The 24,744-nt window shown below is 44.2% G+C and overlaps 1 protein-coding gene across 1 annotated transcript in view; it reads left to right on the top strand.

Moving 5' to 3' along the window:
• The window catches only part of NEDD9 (neural precursor cell expressed, developmentally down-regulated 9), a 165,349-nt gene that overhangs the window by 22,594 nt on the left and 118,011 nt on the right, over nt 1-24,744 (top strand). The gene's annotated exons all lie outside the window — the stretch shown is intronic.

Genomic DNA, 24,744 nt, shown 5'->3' with positions numbered 1-24,744 from the left:
AGTGTATGTATATCACACGTACACAACCACACTAGGCCCCAATTACTATTGTTTGTACCCCTAAAAGGCTAGATGAGGAGTAGGGGGAGTATGGAACAGGCAGCACCCTCAAACCTTCAGTATGAGATTGTGTTCACTGTACCCCACAAAGATTGAGTTCACTGCACCCCACAATGAGTGTGTTCACTGCACCCCACAAAGATTGTGTTCACTGCACCTCACAAAGATTGTGTTCACTGTACACCCCAAAGATTGTGTTCACTGCACCCCACAAAGATTCTGTTCACTGTACCCCACAAAGATTGTGTTCACTGCACCCCAAAAAGATTGTGTTCACTGCACCCCAAAAAGGATGTTGTTCACTGCACCCCAAAAAGGATGTTGTTCACTCCACCCCAAAAAGATTGTGTTCACTGCACCCCACAAAGATTGTGTTCACTGCACCCCAAAAAGATTGTGTTCACTGCACCCCAAAAATGATTTTGTTCACTGCACCCCAAAAAGGATTTTGTTCACTGCACCCCAAAAAGGATGTTGTTCACTCCACCCCAAAAAGATTGTGTTCACTGCACCCCAAAAAGATTGTGTTCACTGCACCCCACAAAGGATTTTGTTCACTGCACCCCAAAAAGATTGTGTTCACTGCACCCCAAAAAGGATGTTGTTCACTGCACCCCAAAAAGGATTTTGTTCACTGCACCCCAAAAAGATTGTGTTCACTGCACCCCACAAAGGATTTTGTTCACTGCACCCCACAAAGATTGTGTTCACTGCACACCAAAAAGGATTGTGTTCACTGCACCCCAAAAAGATTTTGTTCACTGCACCCCAAAAAGATTGTGTTCACTGCAGCCCAAAAAGATTGTGTTCACTGCAGCCCAAAAAGATTGTGTTCACTGCAGCCCAAAAAGATTGTGTTCACTGCAGCCCAAAAAGATTGTGTTCACTGCAGCCCAAAAAGATTGTGTTCACTGCAGCTCACACACAGAAAAATGGATGTGGATCACTGACACCTGCCTATCTCCAATCCCACACCACACAGCAATATCGATTGTAGTTTGTAGAACACAGTTTCCCTAAAATTCAGCAGACTCTGTCCCTAACAGGATTGAGAAGAGATCGTAGATCAGGATTGAGTGCAGACCCCACCCCCCACACAGCAATATCGATTGTAGTTTGTAGAAGACACTGACCCTATATAATTCAGCAGACTCTATCCCTAAAATGCCTACAACTCGCCCTGCCTAAACACTCCGACCTGTCCCTCAATTCTATCCGGACACAAATGGTTTTTTCCTGCCTATCTTTCCCTAATCAGCAGCCAGCACGTTGATGTGTGCTCTGTCCCTGAATCTAAGCAGCATAATGACGCCGCTGCGGCTGCCTCGAACTTATAAAGACTTGGTCACATGCTTCAGACGGCCAATCACAGCTACTGAGACATTTGCAGGCATGGCTGGGATGGCTTAAGGCACACCAGTTAAACGATTGTTGATTGGCTGTTGAAAGCCCGCCATGAAAAGAGCGCCAAAGCATGCAAAACCCGGAAATAAAACGACCGAACACAGATTTTTACCCGAACATACAGTAAAGTGTCCGTGTCCGTGTTCGGGTACAAAAAATCCAATTATTCGGTACGAACACGAATAATACAGTCCGTGTTCGCTCAACACTAACAATAAACAATTCATCAGGAATTCATACAGTTGTCAGATAAGAACAAAACAACCTTCTCAATTAAACTCTACAAGTTGCAGCTACAGTAACATTTAAAAATAAGTAATATGCCCCTTGTAAATAAAGTAGAACTATAAGAAAAACTTTACTTTGCATTTGATAGGATAGATTGGATAAAGTACTGGTGGGTCATAACCCCTGTCAGCTTTTTTTTTTTGCCATCTGTATCCCATTGGGGAGATTTCTCTTTACTTCCTTTCCCATAGCAAAAACAGGAAGTGAGAGAGGTAGTGTCTTCATTGCAAAATTCCCCCTCTATTACTTTTCTGGGGACAAAACAAAAGCAAAAACAGGAAGTGAGAGAGGTAGTGTCCTCATTGCAAGATTTCCCCTCTATTACTTTTCTGGGGACAACCCAAAATTTGGGATTTTCTTTTACTTTTACATTCAATGATAATGGTAAACAGGACAAACAGAGAGGCTGAATCTCTCTAACGGGGGTACAGAGAGCAATATAAACTGACAAGGGTTCTAATCCCTCTCCCCTCTATCCAAACCTAAAATAAAAATATTGCCTTTAGTTGTGCTTTAAGGCCCAGTGGAGCTCCCATTTGTAGATGAAAAATCCACTGGGCCTCTCTACGTAACAGCCTTCTATGGAATTCTCCTCCTCATGGATTTGGGAGTAACCTTTCAAAACCATGGAATGAAAACATAGCAATATTGTTCAAAGATTAAAAAGTGGGAGGTTCCGCGCTATAGACAACCAATAAGCCTTTAAAAGCTGCTTTGTGAAGAGGGATAACACTGCTCAAGCCAGTCAATATCCACAGTCCAAAGTGAGTGCTGAGCCTCGGCTCCTCACTGGGAGAAGCATATATGAAGAAATTGGTCGCACACCACCAAGGGATCCAGTGAAGAAGACATTTATTTTATTTGCATGAGTGGTACAAGGTACAGCAAGGTAGGAAAATAGTAGACGTGTTTCACACGAATGCTACGTGCTTGTTCACTACCACTGAAACTACTACAGTGGTAGAGTACTTAAACTGGTACTAAACACCAGGACCCTGCATTCACAATATTTGGTCTCCCACAGTACACAGACCTTTGAAATGCAATTATTTTAATAAATATAAAATGCTAAATACGTTTTCTCATCAGCAGTAAATAGCAGTCTTGTGATTTCTATCTATTCCTGGTGAAGCTTGTAGAAGGAGTTATCATAATGCACTAAGCTGTCCTATGAGGCTGCAGAACTCCTGACCTTCTGTCTGGACAGTGCTGGATGGCCCTGTACTGATCACATGCACTCTCCCAAGAAAAAAAAACCTCTCTAGCAATGGACACCAAACTGAGCATGTGCAGCCTGACTCCAAAGGCTCTTGATTAGGGTATTACCGATGCATACTCTCAGTGTTAACCTTACCCGTTATTACCTAATCCTATACAAAATGCTAGTGACACCAGGTTGAAGAAAATTGGCCCGGTAGGCCATTTTATTAACAAAATAACCAAATAACATTATTTTACAACAAAACCATAAATAATCCAGTATCACATGAAAGAAGTTGTTGGTCTTGGGAGGCACCAAAATTCCAATTAAATATGTATCAGCGTAAATACTTCAACGGTCCCCAGCCGTGCAACACCAGCTCAACACCGTGCAACATGTTATCACAGTGCAAACGCACCTTCTTGTTCCCGAAAACCTCCCTCCACAGTTCCACTGCGACAATGACGGGAAAGAGCTCCAACAGAACCAGGTTCTGCAAGAAACCCGACCCCCAAGGTACGCGCCATAACCCGTGGAACCCGCAGCATCAGTGAACAAATCCATATCACAATTGCTAACCGGGCCCCGCAGCCAAAGTGAACGACCGTTATAAGCTGACAAGAAAACGTACCAGACCCACAAGACAGCGTGACATAGTGATGCGGCGACCTAACACCCCCCGTAGCAGCCGACAGGCGGCGGCTGAACACGCGGCCCATAGGCATGATGCGACACGTGAAGGCAAGCTTACCGAGGAGGGACTGTAACCGCCGGAGTTGCACTTTCCGTTTGCCCACCAACAAGCAAATCTCCGCCTTAAGATCGAGCAGTTTGTCCTCGGGCAAGCGACATTCCATGGCCACCGAATCGATAACTATCCCAAGAAAACTAAGCGTGTCGGTTGGGCCCTCAGTTTTATCAGCCGCCAAGGGTATACCAAAATGCTCCGCCACATGTTGGATAGTGGCCTGCAGAACTCCGCACAAGGGAGAAGTTGGAGGGCCAATGCTAAAATCATCCAAGTAATGGATAACCAAATTAACCCCCGCCACCTCCCTGACCACCCACTCCACGAAGGAACTGAATGTCTCGAAAAACGCACAGGAGATCGAGCAACCCATGGGAAGGCAGCGGTCAACATAAAAAGAATCCAACCACCTGCAACCCAATAGGTGAAAACTGTCTGGATGGAAAGGCAGCAACTGAAAAGCAGCTTCCACATCCGTCTTGGCCAGCAAAGCGCCCTGCCCATAACGTTGGACCCAAAAAATGGCAGCATCAAACGAAGTGTAAGACACCGCACAGGCTTCCGGATCAATGCCATCATTAACTGAACCCCCTTTGGGAAAGGACAGATGATGAATAAGGTGAAACTTATTCGGTTCCTTCTTTGGAACCAAACCCAACGGAGAGACCACCAAATCAGCCAAGGGGGGGCTAGAAAATGGGCCAGCCATGCGGCCCAACTCCACCTCCTTCGCCAATTTGTCGGACACCACCCCAGGATTCAGCCTCGTCGAACGCAAGTTGTCCGCCATTGGGGGAACACGGCCAAGAGAGCAAGGAATCTGGAAGCCAACCGAAAACCCCTCCTCTAACAAGAGAGCCGCCGCCCGGTCCGGATACTTACTTAGAAAAGGGCGCATCCTTTCCACTCTCACCGGCGTCATCCCTTTTGTGCTGAGCGTCACGGCACGGGGCTTGCCCTGTTTGAAACAACGAGAGAAGGGGTGAGCGCCCCCACATCCAGAGCATTCGTGTTTAAAGCAACAGGCAGCCCCGAATCTGCATGTCCCCTCATTAAACTGGCAACAGAAACCCCGGCGCTTCGCGGCCAGGTGTCCAGGGGTAGTCGGACCGCCGACCCCGCTCTGAAAAGAAGACGGCGATGCCCGGGCCGACGTCATGAGGCACATCCACAAACTAATGTCCTTGTGGTCCCATCGCAAGGACGGGCGAACGGCCTTGCGCTGACGGAATTGCTCGTCATAACGGAGCCAAGCAGCCCCACCATACACCCTGTGGGCCTCCCTAATCGCGTCCAAATAGCAAAACAAGGCGGAGCAATGCTCCGGATGCTTTTCCCCCACTACACTCGCAAATATGGCAAAGGCTTGAAGGCAATTACTAAACGTGCGCGGAATCAAACAAAACCGCCGCCGCTCCTCGTCCCCTTTCTTCGATTCCTCCGGCTTCAACCTGTCCAAGTTAAATTTTTCCAAAGGAAGGAGAGTAAATATTTCAATGTACTCATCCTTCCAGATCTTTTCCCGAACCTCCGTCTTGAGGTGCGCCCCCAAGGGGCCCTCAAAACACACGTACACCTCACATTTCGCGGAATCCGCAATACGAACCGCGTCATCCTTACCTGCCGCCTTGGGCTCCGCAACCTTGTCCCCCATGGTCGGTGCAGGAGACGGCACCCCCGGCGTCACCACCTTGTCCCCCGCAGAGGCGGGGGCCGATCCAGCCCCCGCCTGCACCGCGCTGGGGGCCGCCGAAACCGGCACCCCCACTGGACCCCACGCCGCCACAGGCACCTGGCCCACCACGTTACCCCCCTCATAACGCTGTACCAAGGACCGCAGGCCAGCCAGCAAGTCCCCAAGGCCCCCCGCCGCCATCGGCGCAGCAGGCCCCGTACCCCCTACAGCAGGAACAGGAAGAGCCCCAGCCCCACCGGGTAGAACCCCCACCCCTTTGGGCCCCCCCCGACTATGCTCCAATCCCAACACCCCAACTAAAGCGGACAGAGCAGACTGCAAGGAAGAGGAATCAACAGAACAAGGCTCACCTGACTGAGACCCCGCGGACGCAGGTCCCGCAGCCACAGTCGAAGACGGTCCAGGCGCACTCCCCTCCTCAGAGCTGGACAGCTCACCTTCCGACTGGACATCTGAGTCTTCTGCCTCACCGATCGACCTGGAACTGGAAAGCACAGGGGGGGCACTCCGCTCGACCACCTCCCCCCGCCGCCGACCGGAACTGGAGCCATCCACTGTCCTCCTCTGCCGCTTCCTGCTGGATCCCTCCGCAACTTCCACTTCCGGGGTCACCACCGCACTGGGCATGCGCGGTGCAGCAGCGCCGGACGCTCTCCCCGACTGGCCAGAGCGCAAGGAATGTCCTCTCCCACGCCGAGCTATCCCGACAGGCCGGTCATCCCCGCCAGGAGCAGCTGCATCTCCACCTGCCTCCAGTCAAACAGGCGGGGCCGGGGGAACAGCGTGAGCGTGGCCCCTGCCCGCTAGAGCTCCGCAAGCGTCGGGGATTCCTCCCAGGGGACCCGCCGAGCCCAGCCAGCAAACGCTGAGTCAGCGAGCCTGGAGGGTCCACACAGGGGCTCCCAACATGGCGCTCAGCTCTGGGGGACACCGTGGGGCTGTAACGCTCCGGTGGCCGGGACCGCCCGAGCGCGGGAATGCCGGTCCCCCCTCGCAAGTTCCTCACCAGCCATCACCAAGGACAACTGTCTTTCCAGCCATGGCGTGCCCCGAGCCGCAGCTGCCTCCCGGAGCCGGCCGAGAATGGCTTCCAAATCCCCCATAAAGGCAACGACCAGCCGACAAGCAGCACCAGGCAAGGGGTGATGATCCGTTCTTCTCAAGCTTCCACGAGGTACTGTGCTTAACTGTAAACAACCCCCACTGTTCCCTGACTGAAAGGCCCACCTACCTACAACTGCCCAATCACTGACCTTGACCTCTAGCTGATCCTTATACATTAACCCCTGACTGACCGTGGCCCTGTAAACCCCATCATGAGGCCCTGCGCTCATTTTTTTTTTGCTTCGGGCCTGTCTGTCTTATCCGGACATGTTTTGGAGTCAATGGAAGAAGAGGAGGATTTGTGCATACAAAATCAAGCAGCCTATTTACACAATGCAGAGGGTTAATGCCTTAGTGTCCATAGTGAGTATAACAAGCTTACTTTACTGCATATACAGACTGATTTTACTGTTGTGGGTTTAGTAACACTTTAGGAGTTTGAAAGTGGAATTGGCGCTGCTTCTTTAACCACTTTAGCACCAGCCACCGCAGATGTACTGCAGCAGGCTGGCGCTCCCAGGAAAAAGCCTGTACATGTACGGCGCTAGCCTGGGAGGAGCTAGGGGGTGATCACGCGCCACCAGAGGCACGCTCCCGCTTGTCAGAAAGCTAGTGCGTGTGGCAGGCGGCTCCGATGGCCGCCGGCCACTTGCGATCTCCCGCCACTGACAGAGAAGGACGCCACTCGCGATCTCCCGCCGCTGACAGAGAAGGACAGATGGCTGATGTAAACACAGCCGTCCGTACTTCTCACTAAAGTTATCACAGCTGTCATGTGATCAGTGGCGGCCAGTCTATAGGGGGCGCAGGGGCGCCGCCCCCCCCAATCTGTGTAAAAAAATAAGAAATAAAAAAAAATTACCATTTTCAGCCCACTAGGGGCGCCGGACCTACTACGGTCTATGGGGGGGGTAGGGTTTTGCACCCCACGTGCGCCAGGCAGATGCGCCGATTAGCGGCCTTCTGGGGGTCATCGGGGCGCAGAGCAATGTGCCCCGACACTCCTTACTTTAGTGCTGTCCTGGCTGTGATTGGTCCAGACTCCAGCCTGGACCAATCATACAGGAGGACATCCCGGGTGACGTGACGCGTGGGGGCGGTGCGTGCGTCAGTCACTCACCATCCTGGCATCACGTCATCACCTTCCCACCCGCCGTCAGAACAGAGAGGAGGGCCGGCACGTGATCGAGGAAGAAGACAGAAGAGGTTGTCTCGTCTGAGTAGTCCCGACTCCCGCCAGGCACGGTGACCGCACCAGTGTGAGGTAAGTGAAGTGATGCCTCAGGGAGTCAGGGGGGGGGGCCACACACTGCTTTGAAGGAGGCACACACGCACGCTGGTCTCTGCATTGATAGGGGCACGGCACGCTGGTCACTACATTGATCATGGGGGCACGGCATGCTGGTCACTGCATTGATGGGGGCACTGCAAGCTGGTCACTGCATTGATAGGGGCAGGCAAGCTGGTCACTGCATTGATGGGGGCATGCAAGCTGGTCACTACATTGATGGGGGCATGAAAGCTGGTCACTGCATTGATGAGGGCATGCAAGCTGGTCCCTGCATTGATGGGGGCATGCAAGCTGGTCACTGCATTGATGGGGGCATGCAAGCTGGTCACTGCATTGATGGGGAGTATGAAAGCTGGTCACTGCATTGATGGGGGCAGGCAAGCTGGTCACTGCATTGATGGGGGCACAGCAAGCTGGTCACTGCATTGATAGGGGGCATAAAAGCTGGTCACTGCATTGATGGGGGCAGGCAAGCTGGTCACTGCATTGATGGGGGCATGCAAGCTGGTCACTGCATTGATGGGGGCATGCAAGCTGGTCACTGCATTGATGCGTTTTTTGCCGCGAATGAATACCTATTACATTTTTCTTTTTGGGCCCCCCAAAAATTTTGAGCACCAGCCGCCACTGCATGTGATCCTGCTATATAGGATCACATGTCTCTGTGATGATTTCACAAGCCACGCCCCCCACAGTTAGAATAACGCCCCAAGGGTCACATTTAACCCCTTCATCACTAACAGGGTTAACCCCTTCCCTGCCAGTGTCATTTCTACAGTAACAGTGCATATTTTTAGCACTGATTACTGTAGTAATGTCACTGGTACCCCCAAAAGTGTCATAAATGTCAATTGGGAGCCTGATCTGTCTGCCGCAATGTCGCAGTCCCGCAAAAAATCGCAGAGCGCCGCTATAACTAGTAAAAAAAACAATAAAAATTACATAAATCTTTCCCGTAGTTAGTAAACGCAATAACGTTTGCGCAAACCAATCAAAATACGCTTATTGCGATTTTTAGTTACCAAAAATATGTAGCAGAAAACAAGTTGGCCTAAAATGTTCAAAAATTTAGATTTTTACATTTTTTATTTTGAGAATTTCATATAAAAGTATGTGAAAAATATTGTGTTTTTTTCAAAACTAAACTCATGCAGTGCCGAAACGCAAAATAGGGCCTGGTCATTGAGCAGCCCAATCCTCATGTCTGAAAGTGGATAATGTGTGGCTAAATGCCTGCTAAAAGTATCTATAGTAAAGTGATATGTGCTACTTCAATCCCTAAATACATGTAATATATTCATAAACGAGCTGTCAAATGTGTTAGACAATTCATAAACACGCAATTAAATATATAAAATATGTGGTAAAATCATATACGTGGAAAAGGTAAAAATAAACCTGCTACTGCAGTACAAACAACTCATATAACAGTGCAATCACATAACAAGTGGGATTAGATTCTATCCAGACCAGTAAATAAGTGACAAGTGCTATATCCAAATAAGCGATAAAATCATAAATGGAAAAAGGTATAAATAAATCAACCTGCTGCTACAATACACAAAAAACTCATATGATAGTTCAATCACATAACAAGTGTGATTAAATAATAATTAAATAATAATAATAGTAAAGTGACAAGTGCTATATCCAAAGTGGTTTCTCAGCCTTAAAATAGTGACAAGTGCTAGAAAATATACAAGTCCATAACATAGTGCTGCATAAGATTACAATTCATGTGGTGCATTTGGTCACACATTAACCACTTGCCGATCGCGCTACAGCCAAACAACGTCAACAGGGCGGTTGTCTAGTTCTGGAATTCCTTCAAATCACGACATCCCGTGATCGTACGCACTGCGGAGCGCTGGCGACATGCTCTGTGATTGCAGTGGCCATATTGAGGTAAGGAGCCAATCAGTGGCTCTTTACCATGTGATCAGCTGTGTCCAATCACATCAACAGAAGCCGGTTATCGGCAGTCTTTTCCTCATGCTGACAGCATGAGGAGAGGAGAGCCAATAACTGGCTTTTCTGAAAGGGACATCTACACAAATAAATCGGATAAATAGAGCCCTGATTATCAGTGTCCTGATCATCAGTGCAGTTCCAACAATGCCCACCAGTGCTGTCAATCTGTGCCCACAAGTGCTTCCGTTCAGTGACCATTGGTGCTGCCAATCCCTGCCCATCAGTGCCTCCTCATCAGTACGGCATACTAGTGACCATCAGTGCTACCTATCAGTATCCATCAGTGCCGCTTATAAGTGCAGCCTCTTCAGTGCCGATCAGTGCATCCTATCAGTGCCAATCAAAGCCCATCAGTGTCGCCTCATTAGTGCCCATCAGGGCAGCCTATCAGTGCCTACCAGTGCAGCCTCATCAGCGCACATTAGTGAAGGAGAAAAATTACCTGTTTGCAAAATTTTATAACAAACTATAAAAAAGTTTTGGGGTTTTTTTTCAACATTTTCTGTATTTATTTGTAAATTTAGAAAAAACCCAGTGGTGATTAATTACAACGAAAAGAAAGCTCTATTTGTTTGAAAAAATTATAAAAATGTTGTTTGGGTACAGTGTTGCAAGTGCCCAGTGATTACAGAAACAGCGCCAATTCCACTCTCTAACTCTTAACCACATAACGAGCCCCCACTGCAGTTTTACTGCGGCAGGCAGCCGCTCCTGGGCAAGCGACGTTATACTACGTCGCTCGCTCAGGAGACTCTAGGGGGCTTCTGGACAGGAAGGATTTGCCCCTTTGCCCAAAGTTATTGCGTCTACTAACTACGGGAAAGATTTATGTAATTTTTATTGTATTTTTTTTTTTACTAGTAATGGCAGTGATTTGCGATTTTTAGCGGGACTGCGCCATTGCAGCGGACAGATTGAACCCCCTAACTGACATTTTTGACACTTTTGGGGGGACTAGCGACATTACTACAGTAATCAGTGCTAAAAATATGCACTGTTAGGGCCCTTTCACACGGGCGCTCCGTATGTCCGCAAATCATCCTATTTTTTTGCGGATGATTTACGGACATAATGTATGTCAATGGCATTGCAGATGTCAGCGGAATACCATCCGCTGACATCCGATTTTCTTCCTTTCAGTTCTGTTCCGTTTTTTGGAACGGAACAGAACCCTATTTTTCCATCCGCTGACATCCGCAATGCCCATAGATTTACATTATGTCCGTATATCATCCGCAAACGGATGGGATGATATGCGGACATACGGAGCGGATGACACAAGTGTCATCCGCTCCGTGAAAAAAAAAAAGTGCCGGAGCGGATCGCAATGCGGTCCGCTCCGTGTGAAAGAGCCCTTACTGTAATAATGACATTGGCAGGGAAGGGGTTAACACTGTGAGTGATCAAGGGGTTAAATGTAAGCCTAGGGGAGTGATTCTAACTGTATGGGGGCAGGGCTTATCAAATGACCGTAGAGACCTGTGATCCTACATAGAAGGATCACAGGCACTCCGTGATCATTCCAGAAAGAAGAACGGTCATCCTTCTCTCTCAGCGGGGAGCAATCACGGGTGCTAATCAGAGCCGTCTGCCCCGTGCATCGGAGTCCCCACTGCAGGCGCGTGACCGACGTACGCCCTACAACGGTTTGCACAGGAGGGCCAGCCTGCCGCAGTATATCTGTGGCGGGCGGTCCGGAAGCAGTTAAACTCCCAAAAGAAAGACGCAACAAACAGGCCAGTCAGACCATAGCTGTCACACCATAATATGAATTCATTATAACACATCTTGCAATCTGTGGATGAGCCCTAAATAATGATATACAACATATTGTGCCATCCAATAGCATGTGTAGACCCCCTCCCTGTGTTGGATATAAGCAGGATTAGCAAAGGCAGTGCCAAAGGTAAGCCCATTCTGATGCCTTTAACTCTTGTCACTCTCCTCCTCTGCACACATTTTTACTACCACAATTTATAAAGTGATCAATGAGAAACTTTTAACTGAATCACATGAAAGAACCTCCTTAGTTCTGCTGTGACATTGGCAATACCTTCAGAGAGGTACATCTGTAACTTTGTAAATTACCTGATTGCAATCGGGATGGTCTCTGACTATAACAAGTGGTTGCTTTTAAATTGGTGCATATGATCTGTACAATCCAGCCCTGCAAGGCCATGTGAGGCAGAAATGCGTCAGAGGGTTGCTGTTTAAGTAATTTTTCAATAAAACAAATAAAACAAATGCCACACTTACCCCTAACACAGGTGGTCAGACACTATAGCTATGTTCTGTGTTTTTCATCTATAGCAGCCCCCTTTCCCATAAGGCAATCAGCCATACTGGTACTCAGTTGCCCCCAGGACTTATACACAATGCTATAGTGCCTGGCTACCACGCCAGGGCAGGCACTAACTGAGCATAACAAACAGGTACTTGCGGTTGGCAGACAGGCAAAGTGGTTCAATGGCAGTGAAGATGCAAGGCAGGCAAGGTTCAGAATAGTCAGGGTCAATCCATAGTGAAAAGACAGGCAGAGTTCAGAGAGTAGTCGATATCCTATCTGAGGTCGTCATCGCGGGAATCCAATCTAGCAGAGCAGGGCAGACAAACAGGGAGCTTTGAACACATGTAGCAAATATTGCATGAGACTGCAGGCTTGGCTGGCTTAAATCAAGTTTGGCCTCCACCCAGAGACCGGCCACATCAATCACTTTGCAGGTGGACAGATAGACAGGGATGCATCATAGTCAAAACCAGGATTCTGGAATGAGACCAGCAGCTGTCAAAGAATAGGAGCATTTACATGCTCCTGACAAGAAAGATTTGCTGCACTTGATATTCTTTTACTACAAAATATTATACAGTATAAATCTAACATAATTAAAAATTAAATAAAATAGACCTAAAACTATTATAGATTTCCAATAAAGTCATACCAAGCATGATGCAACCTGGACTTCCACTGATTTCCATTAGGGTCAGCACCACTGACTTTGATGGTATCAGACTCCCTGGCCTAGTCTAACATAATATGATCAATAACTTCAAATAGCCTGGGGGAAGAGGAATGGAGTTATGGAGTAACTGTACTTCAATCATTGCTCAATCTTGAGTCTGAGTCGTTTTTATATATATGTGCATCCACTCTCAACCGATTAACTTCATTTTCCTTTCACAGGTTGTAAATTCACTCCTCTAACTTTTACCTATAGGTAAGCCTTTAATAAGCCTTACCTAAAGGTACTGTAAATATCCCCTAAACTTGCACCGTTTAGGAGAAATTTAAATTTCATGCAGCTGATGACGTCATCAGTGCATGCGCTCTGAAGAAATGGCCGCCCGTGCCATTTCTTCAGAGACCTGTGCCGTGACCGGCGGCTCTCACGCGTATGCGCGGAAGTGCCGTTACGCGGCTCCCGGCCAGTAGCATAGCCGGAGTCCTCAGACCAGGAAAGAAGACAGCTGAAGATGGATGCGGCCGGCAGCAGGGACGACAAGGGCTTCGTTTGGAGGTAAGTGTCACATAGTGTGCTAGTATGCGATGCATACTAGCACATTATGCATTTACTTTACAGGGAAGAAAATAAAAAAAAAGAAGAGTTTACTTCCTCTTTAAATAGTATTAGATAGCTCATTAGTGAATCAGACAATACAGCACTTAATTAAAGTGGAAGTCCACCCTAAAATTAAAATCCCAGCATCTATAGACATCCACGATGTAACACTAACCTATTTAGCCCTGTAAAGAAGAAAGAGTATAGATACCTTTTTTGAAGCCGATCCTGTCTCCAGCAATGGAAGCTCTGCAGAGGACACAGCTGACAACGACTGTGAAATGAATGGGAAGTGATGTCACCCATAGACTTACTATGGGGCTTCCGTTGTCGGATGTGTCCTCTGCACCCGGCTGACAGCTCAGTGTGGGATCGGGTTGAATCGGCTTCAAAAAAGGTACGTTTTTATATTTCAGTAAAAGGCGTTCTTTAGTATCAGCTTACTTAGCCTAAAGCGGTATTAAACCCCAACCAAAAAAATGATATATATTGCAGCTTACCATTCCTTAGATTGGTGGTTGCATTAGTTTTCTTTATTTAGGCTTTTTTTTCCTATCTGTTTACACCTGGTGATCTTGGGCAGTAACAAATCTCCTGTATTAAGCCCCGTACACACGTACCGATCGTCTGCGAACGATCGGCCGTCTTTTGTCCAGGGCTGTCGGTGTCTGTTGAAAACTGCAAAAGACTGCACAAGAATTTTGTCCGCCGACTACAGCCGACTGCAGAAGTGATGTCATGTAATGGTTAACTTTCCCTGTGTTTTTCCTTTTCTGAGCATGCCCAGTCTTGCAAATCTGCGGTCTGTCGGCCGAAATCTGTACTGACTGGCGAACAATCGGCCGCTCTGGTGTCGGCATACAAAAATTTTAATGCTTGCATGACAGATTCTTTTCGGCCGAATGTGCGCTGTCGGCTGTCGGAGGCATCATACTAACAAGCCTACAATCGGCAGATCGGTCGTCGGCCGACGATCGGTACGTGTGTACGGGGCTTTAGAGTGCCCTCACTTTGGATGAATGAGAACAGGAGGCACCTTTGGACAGCAGTATTGTCAGTCTGGGGGGGGGGGGGAGTGTACTAGAAGATTTAGATACACTAACAAAGTGAAGCCAAACTCCAGCTCACACTTTATAAATATATACAGAAAAAAGTTTATTTCTTTTTGGGATAAAGTTTTTGCATAAATAAATACAAGCTCATCAGCACCCCTGTCAGTAGTAAATAGTTTGTCTCATCTCTGTAACTGATACATTCTACTGGAGAGCTTGTTCTTTTGAAAAACAATAGACTTACTGGCTGGACCACCAGATGAATATAGAAGTTTAAGAAGAAAATAAATGCAGCCATCACATTTAAGAGTTAATAAGCTGCAATATAATAAATGTTTTCTTTTGGGTTTAACAGCACTTTAATTAGGTAAGCAGTGGTGGTCCTTTTGAATGCTGCCTGGAGCCACTGTCTGCAAAGGACCAGAGTACTAATGGTTTAAGCCTAAGCTAGTGCTGCAGGAAAAGGGAAAGCAATAAAAATGAGGGAAAAGAATAAGAAGACAGAGAAGAGATACAATGGGTATAAGAAACAATTTTTGTTTATGCCACAAGTCCTACTTTAATCTAAGATCCCATAAAGTTGTCCCAGGTCTGTTAAGATCCTTGCAAGACCCTGAAAAAAAAAAAAAAAAAACAGAAATACTTTTTTACATTTACAGTATACTTTTTTTTCTTTGAGAAAAAATGCTTTGTACGAATGATCTTTTATAGCGGGCATGTCAAAACATATGGTTCAGTGAGTAGGATAAGTTTATAGGGGGCCACTTTCCTTCTAAGGAGGAAAGCACATACCCAACTGTAAAGATATTTTCTAATTGCAAAGACACTAGAACACTGGGGATTAACACATTCAAGGTAATCTGTTTAGACTTTAGTTTAAATTATTGCAGCCTGCAAACTATTAACATAACACAGATTCAAAAATAAAAAAATTTAAAGTCCAAGTCATTCTTTTCATTAGGTCCCAGTGTATTTAAAGGTGACCCATTTAAGGTGTAAGTGCAGCATCAGCAATATTTTGCAAAATCTCCCAATGCAATTCCATAACTTCTGAATAGTAAACACTGGCACTCCTTCTGCTTCAAATGCTGCACCTCCTGCCATTATACATGCAGCTGTGTAAGGGGGCTCTCCTTAACAACTGCTGCACCTCATTCCCGCTCCAGCCTGCCATTTGCAGGATGGGTTGAACATTTTAATTGTGCCCCCTCCCCCCCCCTAGCAGCCACCACAGGGCCTTCAAACTGTGTGCATGCGCAGTGTACTCCCTTTCTCCAGCTAAACTCAGTAATGGAAGGAGGTAGAGCATTTAAACAGGATGAGCACTGGTATGTGCCATTCAGAAGATATGGAATTCCATAAAGGGATTTTTGGAAAATGTTCCTGAAGGTGTACTCACCCTTTAAACATCTTAGCAGTGTTTGGTGCTCTGAGCTGTGGTTGCAAGGCCATGCAAGGCTAATAACTCTGCACTGTAGGTGAAGGAGGCAGGAGTGCGACCATGGCAGAGAGCACCTTATAAAGTAGACAGCACAAGATTGCTGGAGCAGGGAGTTATTATTCCTGATTCCAGTACCGCTAGACCTAATGAACCCTTGATGTATGAAGGGGAAGGACACTGCAAAGGTACATTTTACCTACACTTCTGGACTTAAACTTTTTTTTTTTTTTTTCTCAAAAGGAAGTTTATTGGGAAATATACTGCATAGAATAAACATTATGGGTTCCAGACAATATACGGCAAACATAAACATGACATAGTTCCAGATACCAGGGCCAAAAGGCACACGTCCACCTGCAAAGCCCAACATAAGTACCCCACCTCAAATTCAAGACATACAGTGTATTGTTATCCAGTGCTACATGTTGATTCACCTCAACAATATCTTTACAACAGCAATCTATCCATAACCAAGTCTACTAGGGAAAGCCCTGGAGTATACAACCATGGGTCCTATAGTTTATTGAATTTGCTCAGGCGCCCCCTGTGTTGGAAGATATACCTGTCCAAACACAGGGTATCCCCCATCTGATTGATCCACTCTTTAAAGCGGAGTTCCACCCTAAATTTATACTTACCTCCATCTTCTCGCTCCGGGTCACCTGAAAAACAAATGGATAATCGAAATTTTATTTTTTTTTTTTACTTACCTTGTAGAGAAAATATACTCACCTTACTTCCTTCTTCCTCCCCTCGGCGGCCGCGGCGATTCGTCACTTCCTGGCTTTTGCAATGATTCCTGGGAGCTGAACGTCATCGCTCCCAGGAATCATTGCGCCTGCACCGGCCCCGACGTCAGTTCCGGGGTGCACGTGTCATTCCCTTCTAAACAGCTTCTGGGCATGCCCAGAAGCTGTGGAGGGATGACGCGCGCACACCGGAAGTGACGTCGGGGCCGGTGCAGTGCATCGTGGGACCGAAGAAGAAGGAAGAGGATGGAAGAGGACGCGGAAGAGGATCGCGCTGGCTTCAAGCTGCCCACACCTTAGATGGCAGCGCTGGACAAGACATTTTCAAGGTAAGTATTTCTCCCAAAAGGTAAGTGCAACCCGGGACAGATCAGAGGCTAGCCATTGTGGAATGTGCTAGCCCTGACTGTCCCGGGGGTATTTTTATTAAAAAATGTATAACCAGGGTGGAACTCCGCTTTAAGTGTAGGAGGGTCAGCTGCTTTCCAGTGCTTAAGAATTGGTTTACGGGACTGGAAGAGAGCCCTGGCAATAGCCTGTTTGGAGGTTTTCTCAACTAAAAGCTCATCCAGGATATCCAGCAGACAAGGCTTGGGTCAGAAGGAATACTGACCTGAAATAACTTATTAATGATTTTAAGTACCCCAGTCCAATACAAAAGCAATTTTGGGCATCGCCAAAGAAAATGGATCAAATCCCCATGGTCCCTAGAGTATCTAGTGCACACTGGGTCGTCTTTAACTCCCATTTTGCATAGTCTAGCAGGCTTGAGATGCACATGAAGGACAGTAAAAAGCTAAGACAGGCTTTGCGTGGCATTTAGAAGACTTAAACTTTAAGACAAGCTTGTCACAGCCCAAGAAAAGCCATACCAAGCAAATGATGAAACAGCAGCTGAAGTTCTGAGAAGATATTGACTTTTTCCACAAAAGTTCAACTTTCCTCCAATACTTTTCACCTCCCAAGTCTCCAGTTAGAAATATGACTGTGATGGACAGCCCTTCTGACCAACAGAAAGCTTTGGCAGGTGGGAGGGGCTGGGACAAAAAAACTTTTTTTTTAACAGAAAAAGGTCAAGATTATCATAGACCTTCTAGCTCAGCATTTACTGATTGTTTCACTGAGGGTAAACTCTGCTTACCATTTATTTACACTGTTCAATACAGCCCATGAGCTTGAATTACACAGATTCCACATACATACATTAACACAGAGTAGAAAATAAAGAAATTGATAATAGGTATAGTTTTATGGTGAAAGAGAATGTATAAGTCTCTTTTACCAAAAGATGTTTTTCCTGTCTGCTATTCATTTTTTTTATCAGTGTACACTGCCTACTGCACATGTGCAGTAAAGTGTACACTGCCTGATTCATTTACGACTTCTCTAAGATGCCAAGGATGGAGCTGGGTTCAGGAACAAAATAACTTTAGCACCAATCTGCAAAAGTGACATCATTAGTGGCCACCTTAAGGTCAAAGATTCAAGACTCTGGAGAAATTGTTGGCAACCATGGATGGAACAAAGTTAGGGGAGTGCCGACCTCAAATATCTGGAGGAGGGCATAAAAGAGGTTAGGTGTGCTATAATGTGTAACTTAGTTATTATTATTAATACACTACAGGGTTTATATAGCGCCAACAGTTTGTGCAGAGCTTTGCAACGTGAGGGCAAACAGTACAGTTACATAGTTAAGTTGAAAAAAGACACATGTCTATCTTGCTCAACCAATAAAAAATAAAAAACAGTAAAGAAAACACAACCATACAATCCCAAATACACAATCCTATACCCGCAGTTGATGCAGAGGAAGATGAAAAACCCCAGCAAAGCATGATCCAATTTGCTACAGCAGGGGAAAAAATTCCTTTGTGATCCCCCGAGAAGCAATCGGATATACCCTGGATAAACTTTACCTATAAATATAAGGACCCAGTTATATTATTTACACCTAAGAAAGAATCCACACTTTTTAAAAGCAATCCAGTGAGCTGGCAAGAACCACCTCTGGAGGGAGTCTATTCCACATTTTCACAGCTATTACTGTGAAGAAACCTTTCAGTTTTTGGAGACAAAATCTGTTTTCTTCATGGCGTAAAGAGTGCCCCCTTGTCCTCTATGATGACCTTAAATTGAATAACTCAATGCCAAGTTCACTATATGGACCCCTTATGTATTTATACATGTTGAACATATCCCCCCTTTATCTCCTCTTCTCAAGAGAGAATACATTCAGTCTTTCCTCATATCTAAACTCCTCCATGCCTCTTATCAGTTTGGTTGCCGTTCTCTGCACTTTCTCCAGTTTCCCGATATCCTTTTTAAGAACTGGTGCCCAAAACTGAACTGCGTAATCCAGATGAGGTCTTACTAATGATTTGTACAGGGGCAACATGATATCTCTCTCTGGAGTCCATGCCTTTTTTAATACAAGAAAGGACTTTGCTTGCTTTGGAAACTGCAGCTTTGCAATGCATGCTAAAATTAAGCTTATGATCTACCAAAACATCCAGATCCTTCTCTGCTATGGATTCCCCCAGTTCTACTCCCCCTAGTATGTATGATGCATGCATGTTCTTAGCCCCCAAGTGCATAACTTTACATTTATCAACATTAAACCTCATTTGCCACATAATTGCCCAACGAAACAGTGCATTGAGGTCAGCTTGTAATTTAGAGACATCCTGTAAAGAAGTTATTCCACTGCAAAACTTGTTGTCATCTGCAAAGACTGGAATGGTACTTTTAATCCCAGACCTTACATCATTTATAAAAATTTTAAAAAGTAAGGTTCCCTTCATTGAACCTTGGGGTACACCACTGATAACCTTAGACCATTCAGAGTAAGCATCATTAACTAATTCTCTCAGAATTGTATCTTTTAGCCAATTTTCTATCAATTTACAAACTGATCTTTCCAAACTTGTAGACATTAACAGTGGGGAACTGTGTCAAACGCTTTTGAAAAATCCAAGTATACAATACAGGAGGAATCAGAGGGCCCTGCTCATTAGACCTTACAATCTAGGAGGTCTCAATAAAGCGAAATTGTTATTTTGCAAATATTGTAGATCCTAAATGTTAACCAATCAAAGCAATGTGGTCATAATAAAGGATAGGATATACCTACCAAAATCTTTGCTACAGGCACTGGTCCTTTCAGTTCCTATAGAAAAGTAAAGGTGGTATGTTTTAACTGGGAATGTAGTCACAAGATGCAAGATACATGGTATGATCAAGTAGGTTCCAGCATGGGTAGCAGTGCCACCTCATCAAACTATTTTTATTGAGACATCTGTCTGTCCGTGGCCACCCTTGATCAGGTAGTGTTAGTGTATCTGTGGGCACCTGTACTGAAAAAGCTTAGGCTTCAAATGGGCTGTGCTCTCCGGAGCGTTGTAAACTTTTAAAGCTTTTCATGCCACTACCGCCATCCACTAGCCAATTTGCTTCTCATAATTAAACCATTTAATGTCTTTATCCCTACTAATTCAGATTCTTTTTCTTGGTTTTCAGCATAAAATTATCCATTTATGTCAGACTCCGGTCCTTTGTATTGTAACATGCGCTTATTACAGAGGAAATGGCAATTATCTTTTGAAAGTAAAAGAATTCTAATTGCCCTGTCCAGAAGATTACAGGGATCAGCCCTTTAAATTAGGTCCTTCATATCAAGTCACTTCTATCAACAATAAACCAGCAGTAGGGAAACTGAGGAGCAATAGCCCAAGTATTTTGTTTTCTAGTAGACTACATTTTTTTTTTTCTTCGGGATCACTTAAAATAATTGGTGAAAGCAATATTTAAGGATTTACTAACTGGATATTTATTTCAGGTTTATAAATAAATTAAGTGTACTTTTTTCTTTGAGTGTTTTTGAATAATATTTTTAGTTGTAACAAAGATTACAACAATTTTTAGAATTTTTAGAATTCATAAAAATTCATAACTATGAATTCTAAAAATGTCCAATTCTTTTAAGATGGGATTGTTAGAAATAAAACTGAGAAGCAATATACCTGTATACTTTCCCTGTTATTCAATTTATTAATTTGGTATTACAATGAAGCTAACAGCATATGTGCTACAGAGCGTTTGTTCATAGTTAATTTTCCTGTGCAACCTGACAGTGCAGATTCCTTTTAGCCCTTTTATTTGTTTCTCTTTTATTAATTTTAAATTTTAGACAAAATATACAAAAAGTAAATGCACTTGTAGAATTGGGTAATATAATACATGATAAATAAAACAATCAATAAATTAGAGATATATTTCCACCTAACTATATTTTTCCATCTTTGTTTCCCCCATTACTTCCCCTTTAGATCTTGAGACCATATAAGCTATAGGTTCATATTTTAAAAATTGGACTGACCATATTCCCTAGGGCCCGATTTTATAATTCAAAGCAATAGAATAATACATTAAATCCCCTCTTATTATACATACATTCTATCCCAAAGGATCATTATATTTCCATAGTCAAAGCTTCCAACTCTTGCTATCTATTAATAAAGGGTTGTAGCTTTATACTGTTCTCTCTTTATCAATTTACCATATCCCACCTACAATAAAGACTCCACAACAACATATAACAAGCATCCATTTCACACACAACAACAGCAAAAGAAAAAAAAAAAAAAGGAGAAGGGAGAGGAGGGGAGAAAAAGGGTTCTGGTCTTTCATTATTCATAAATATTGTGTAAATGTTGCAGAGGTTTGGAATTCTTCCCATAGTTGCCATATTTTTGGGATTTGTTTACTGGATTTCTCTTCGATAAAAATCACTTCTTCCAAAGACTGCATCTCGCTCATTTCACACTTCTATTGTGAGGCATTTCACTTTTCAGCAGTTTCGAGCTATTATTGTCCACGCCGCTATAGGCATATGGCGGAAAATATTCCCCTAAATGTTTTTTATTGACCGTGGAATAATTGATAATACTGAGATACAGATACTTAATTGTATGTTAAATTTAGTTATCTTCTGATAGATATGAACTATCTTTAACCAGAAGTCTAGCACCAACGAGCAATAGTACCAAATATGTGCCATTGTAACCCTTTCAAAACTTCTCCAACATGTCTCCAGATTATCTCTATTTACATTATGTAAGTCCACTGGGCACCGATATCACCTAGTCACAATTTTATCATTTCTTGATGTTTGACGGATAGTGTTTATGTGTCAAGAGAAACGCCTTTTCCCAAACTGACAGTGAGATCGGTCTATCTATTTCAGCTTCCCATTTTTTCTACACGATAATTCAGTAAGAGGACTAGTAGGAAGCAAAAGTTTGTATATGATTGATATGATTGTGTTGGTCTTTGCTCCTCTATTAATAATTGCTTGATATTTGTTAGAGGTCTATCTGTTGGAGAAGTTTTGACAAAAATCGAATATATGTACAGTGCATCCGGAAAGTATTCACAGCGCTTTACTTTTTGCACATTTTGTTATGTTGCAGCCTTATTCCAAAATGGAGTCAATTAATTATTTACCTCAAAATTCTACAAACAATACCCCATAATGACAACATAAAAGATGTTTGTTTGAAATCTTTGCAAATTTTTTTAAAAATAAAAAACAAAAAAATCCCATGTACATAGTATTCACAGCCTTTGCCATGACACTCCAAATTAAGCTCAGTACATCTTGTTTCCATTGCTTATCCTTGAGATGGTTCTACAAGTTGATTGGAATCCACCTGTGGTAAATTTAGTTGATTTGACATGATTTGTAAAGGCACACACCTGTCTATTTAGGGTCCCACAGTTACAGTGCATGTCAGAGACAGGATTGTAACGAGGCACAGATCAGAGGAAGGGTACAGAAAAATGTCTGCAGCATTGAAGGTCCCAATAAGCACAGTGGCCTTCATCATCCATAAATTAAAGAGGCTTGGAACCACCAGGGCTCTTCCTAGAGCGGGACGCCTGGCCAAACTGAGCGTTCGGAGGAGAAGGGCCTTAGTCTGCGAGGTGACCAAGAAGAACCCGGTGGTCACTCTAACAGAGCTCTACGTTTCTCTGTGGAGAGAGGAGAACCATCTCTGCAGCACTTCACCAATCAGGTCTGTATGGTAGAGTGGCAACTCCTCAGTAAAAGACAGATGACAGCCCGCCTGGAGTTTGCCGAAAGGCACCTGAAGGATTCTCAGACCATGAGCAACAAAATTCTCTGGTCTGATAAAATAAAAATTGAATTCTTTGGCCTGAATGGCAAGCATCATGTCTGGAGGAATCCAGGCGCCCCTCATCACCTGGCCAATACCATTTTTTCAGCAGCAGGAACTGCGAGACTAGTCAGGATCGGGGAAAAGATGAATGCAGCAATGTACAGAGACATCCTTGATGAAAACCTGCTCCAGAGAGCTCTAAACTTCTGACTGGGGCAAAGTTTCATCTTCCAACAGGACAACGATCCTAAGCACATAGCCAAGATAACAAAGGAGTGACTACCAGACAACTCTGTGAATGTCCTTGAGGGACCCAGCCAGAGCCCAGACTTGAACTTGATTGAACATCTCTAGAGAGATCTTAAAATGGCTCCCCGTCCAACCCGATGGAGCTTGAGAGGTCTAGCAAAGAAGAATGGGAGAAATTGCACAAAAATAGGTGTGCCAAGCTTGTAGCATCATACTCAAAAAGACTTAAGGCTGTAATTGGTGCTAAAGGTGCTTCAACAAAGTATTGAGCAAAGGCTGTGAATACTTCTGTACATGTGATTTTTTTTTTTTTTTTTAATTTTTGTAAATTTGTAAAGATTTCAAACAAACTTTCACATTGTCATTATGGGATATTGCTTGTAGAATGTTGAAAAAACAAATTAACTTAATCCATTTTGGAATAAGGATGTAACATAACAAAATGTGGAAAAAGTGAAGCGCTGTGCATACTTTAGGGATGCACTGTATAGCTGTTTATATTGCATCCACTTGGATTCATACTCAGGCCCCAGATCAACCAACCAAGTTTGCTGTTCACCAGGGTCTAAACAATTCTTGTATCCTCACTACAATTCTATAATAAATAAATATAATAAATAAATAATAATAATAATAAATAATAATTCTGATAAAAGTTGTAGCCTCTGCCGCTGGTGGAAATTCAGGGTTTGAAAACAAAGGAGTCATTGGCCCTATCTGTGTAGAAAGTGACTTTTTATTTAGTATCGAGTCCCATATCTTCATTGTTGAAGAGACAAGAAGCGACAGGTCTTTCGTCCGTGGTCGGGACTGCGAGTTAACCCATGGCAATGATTTAAGTTTCATGGGGGTAATATCTTGTTCTAATATCACCCACTGCTTACACTGTGCATAATGAATCCAATGCATAATCTTAATCACAGAGGCTGTTCGTAAATATAATTTTAAATCTGGAAGTGCAAGTCTTCTGTTATTTTTTGTCCTAATTAGGACTTCTCTTTTAATTCATGGTGATTTTTGAACCCAGATAAACCTTTCTGTAGCTTTATATAACTGTTTGAATTACATATAGTAGTTTTGGTTATATATCCATATCTTCACTATATTAATCCTACCAATCCAAGAAAAAAACGTGCTATAATACATTTGAAGTAATCTTATAGCATTATGAATTATCAGTAAATAGTTTATCAAAGGACAAGGCCCATCTCAACTGCCCAATAAGGCCTCTTTTCTCAGACTTGTTATCTAGGGTGAGAGTATTCACATGAAAACATACACTAGTACTTAGTACACCACTTGCAACAATAATGACTGATAAAATTACTGTGGCAAGTACCACTTGGTCAGCTTGTCAGTTTATTATAAGTGTTAATATAGTATTTGTAACGTAGCAGCCCTGCTACTTGAGACCCAAACATATGTGGACTGACCACAAACAGTGTTATTGGTGTATTTGTTTTTAAATATGATATAAGAGCTACCTATTGTTTCAGCCATGTTTCTGTCTGGCATTTGCAAGTTTGCTCACACACACACATATATATATGTATACAGTATAAACTGTATATCAGACATCACTGAATGGCAGACTGTGGTCCAGAACTGGCCCGAGTCACTGTTCCATCCGGACCTGCCTTGCTCCAGTCATTTAGGAGCCTGATCAGCTGCCCTCACTGCTCTCATCCTTATCCATTTGTTATCGGTGGCAGGACAGCTCTGCATGGGTGGCAGGAGGTGGACATCAGAGGCAG

The sequence above is a fragment of the Pelophylax lessonae genome (genome assembly GCF_965119305.1).
Source record: "Pelophylax lessonae genome assembly, chromosome: 5".
Classification (NCBI taxonomy): Eukaryota; Metazoa; Chordata; class Amphibia; order Anura; family Ranidae; genus Pelophylax; species Pelophylax lessonae.
This window is presented reverse-complemented; position numbering and strand designations above follow the sequence as displayed.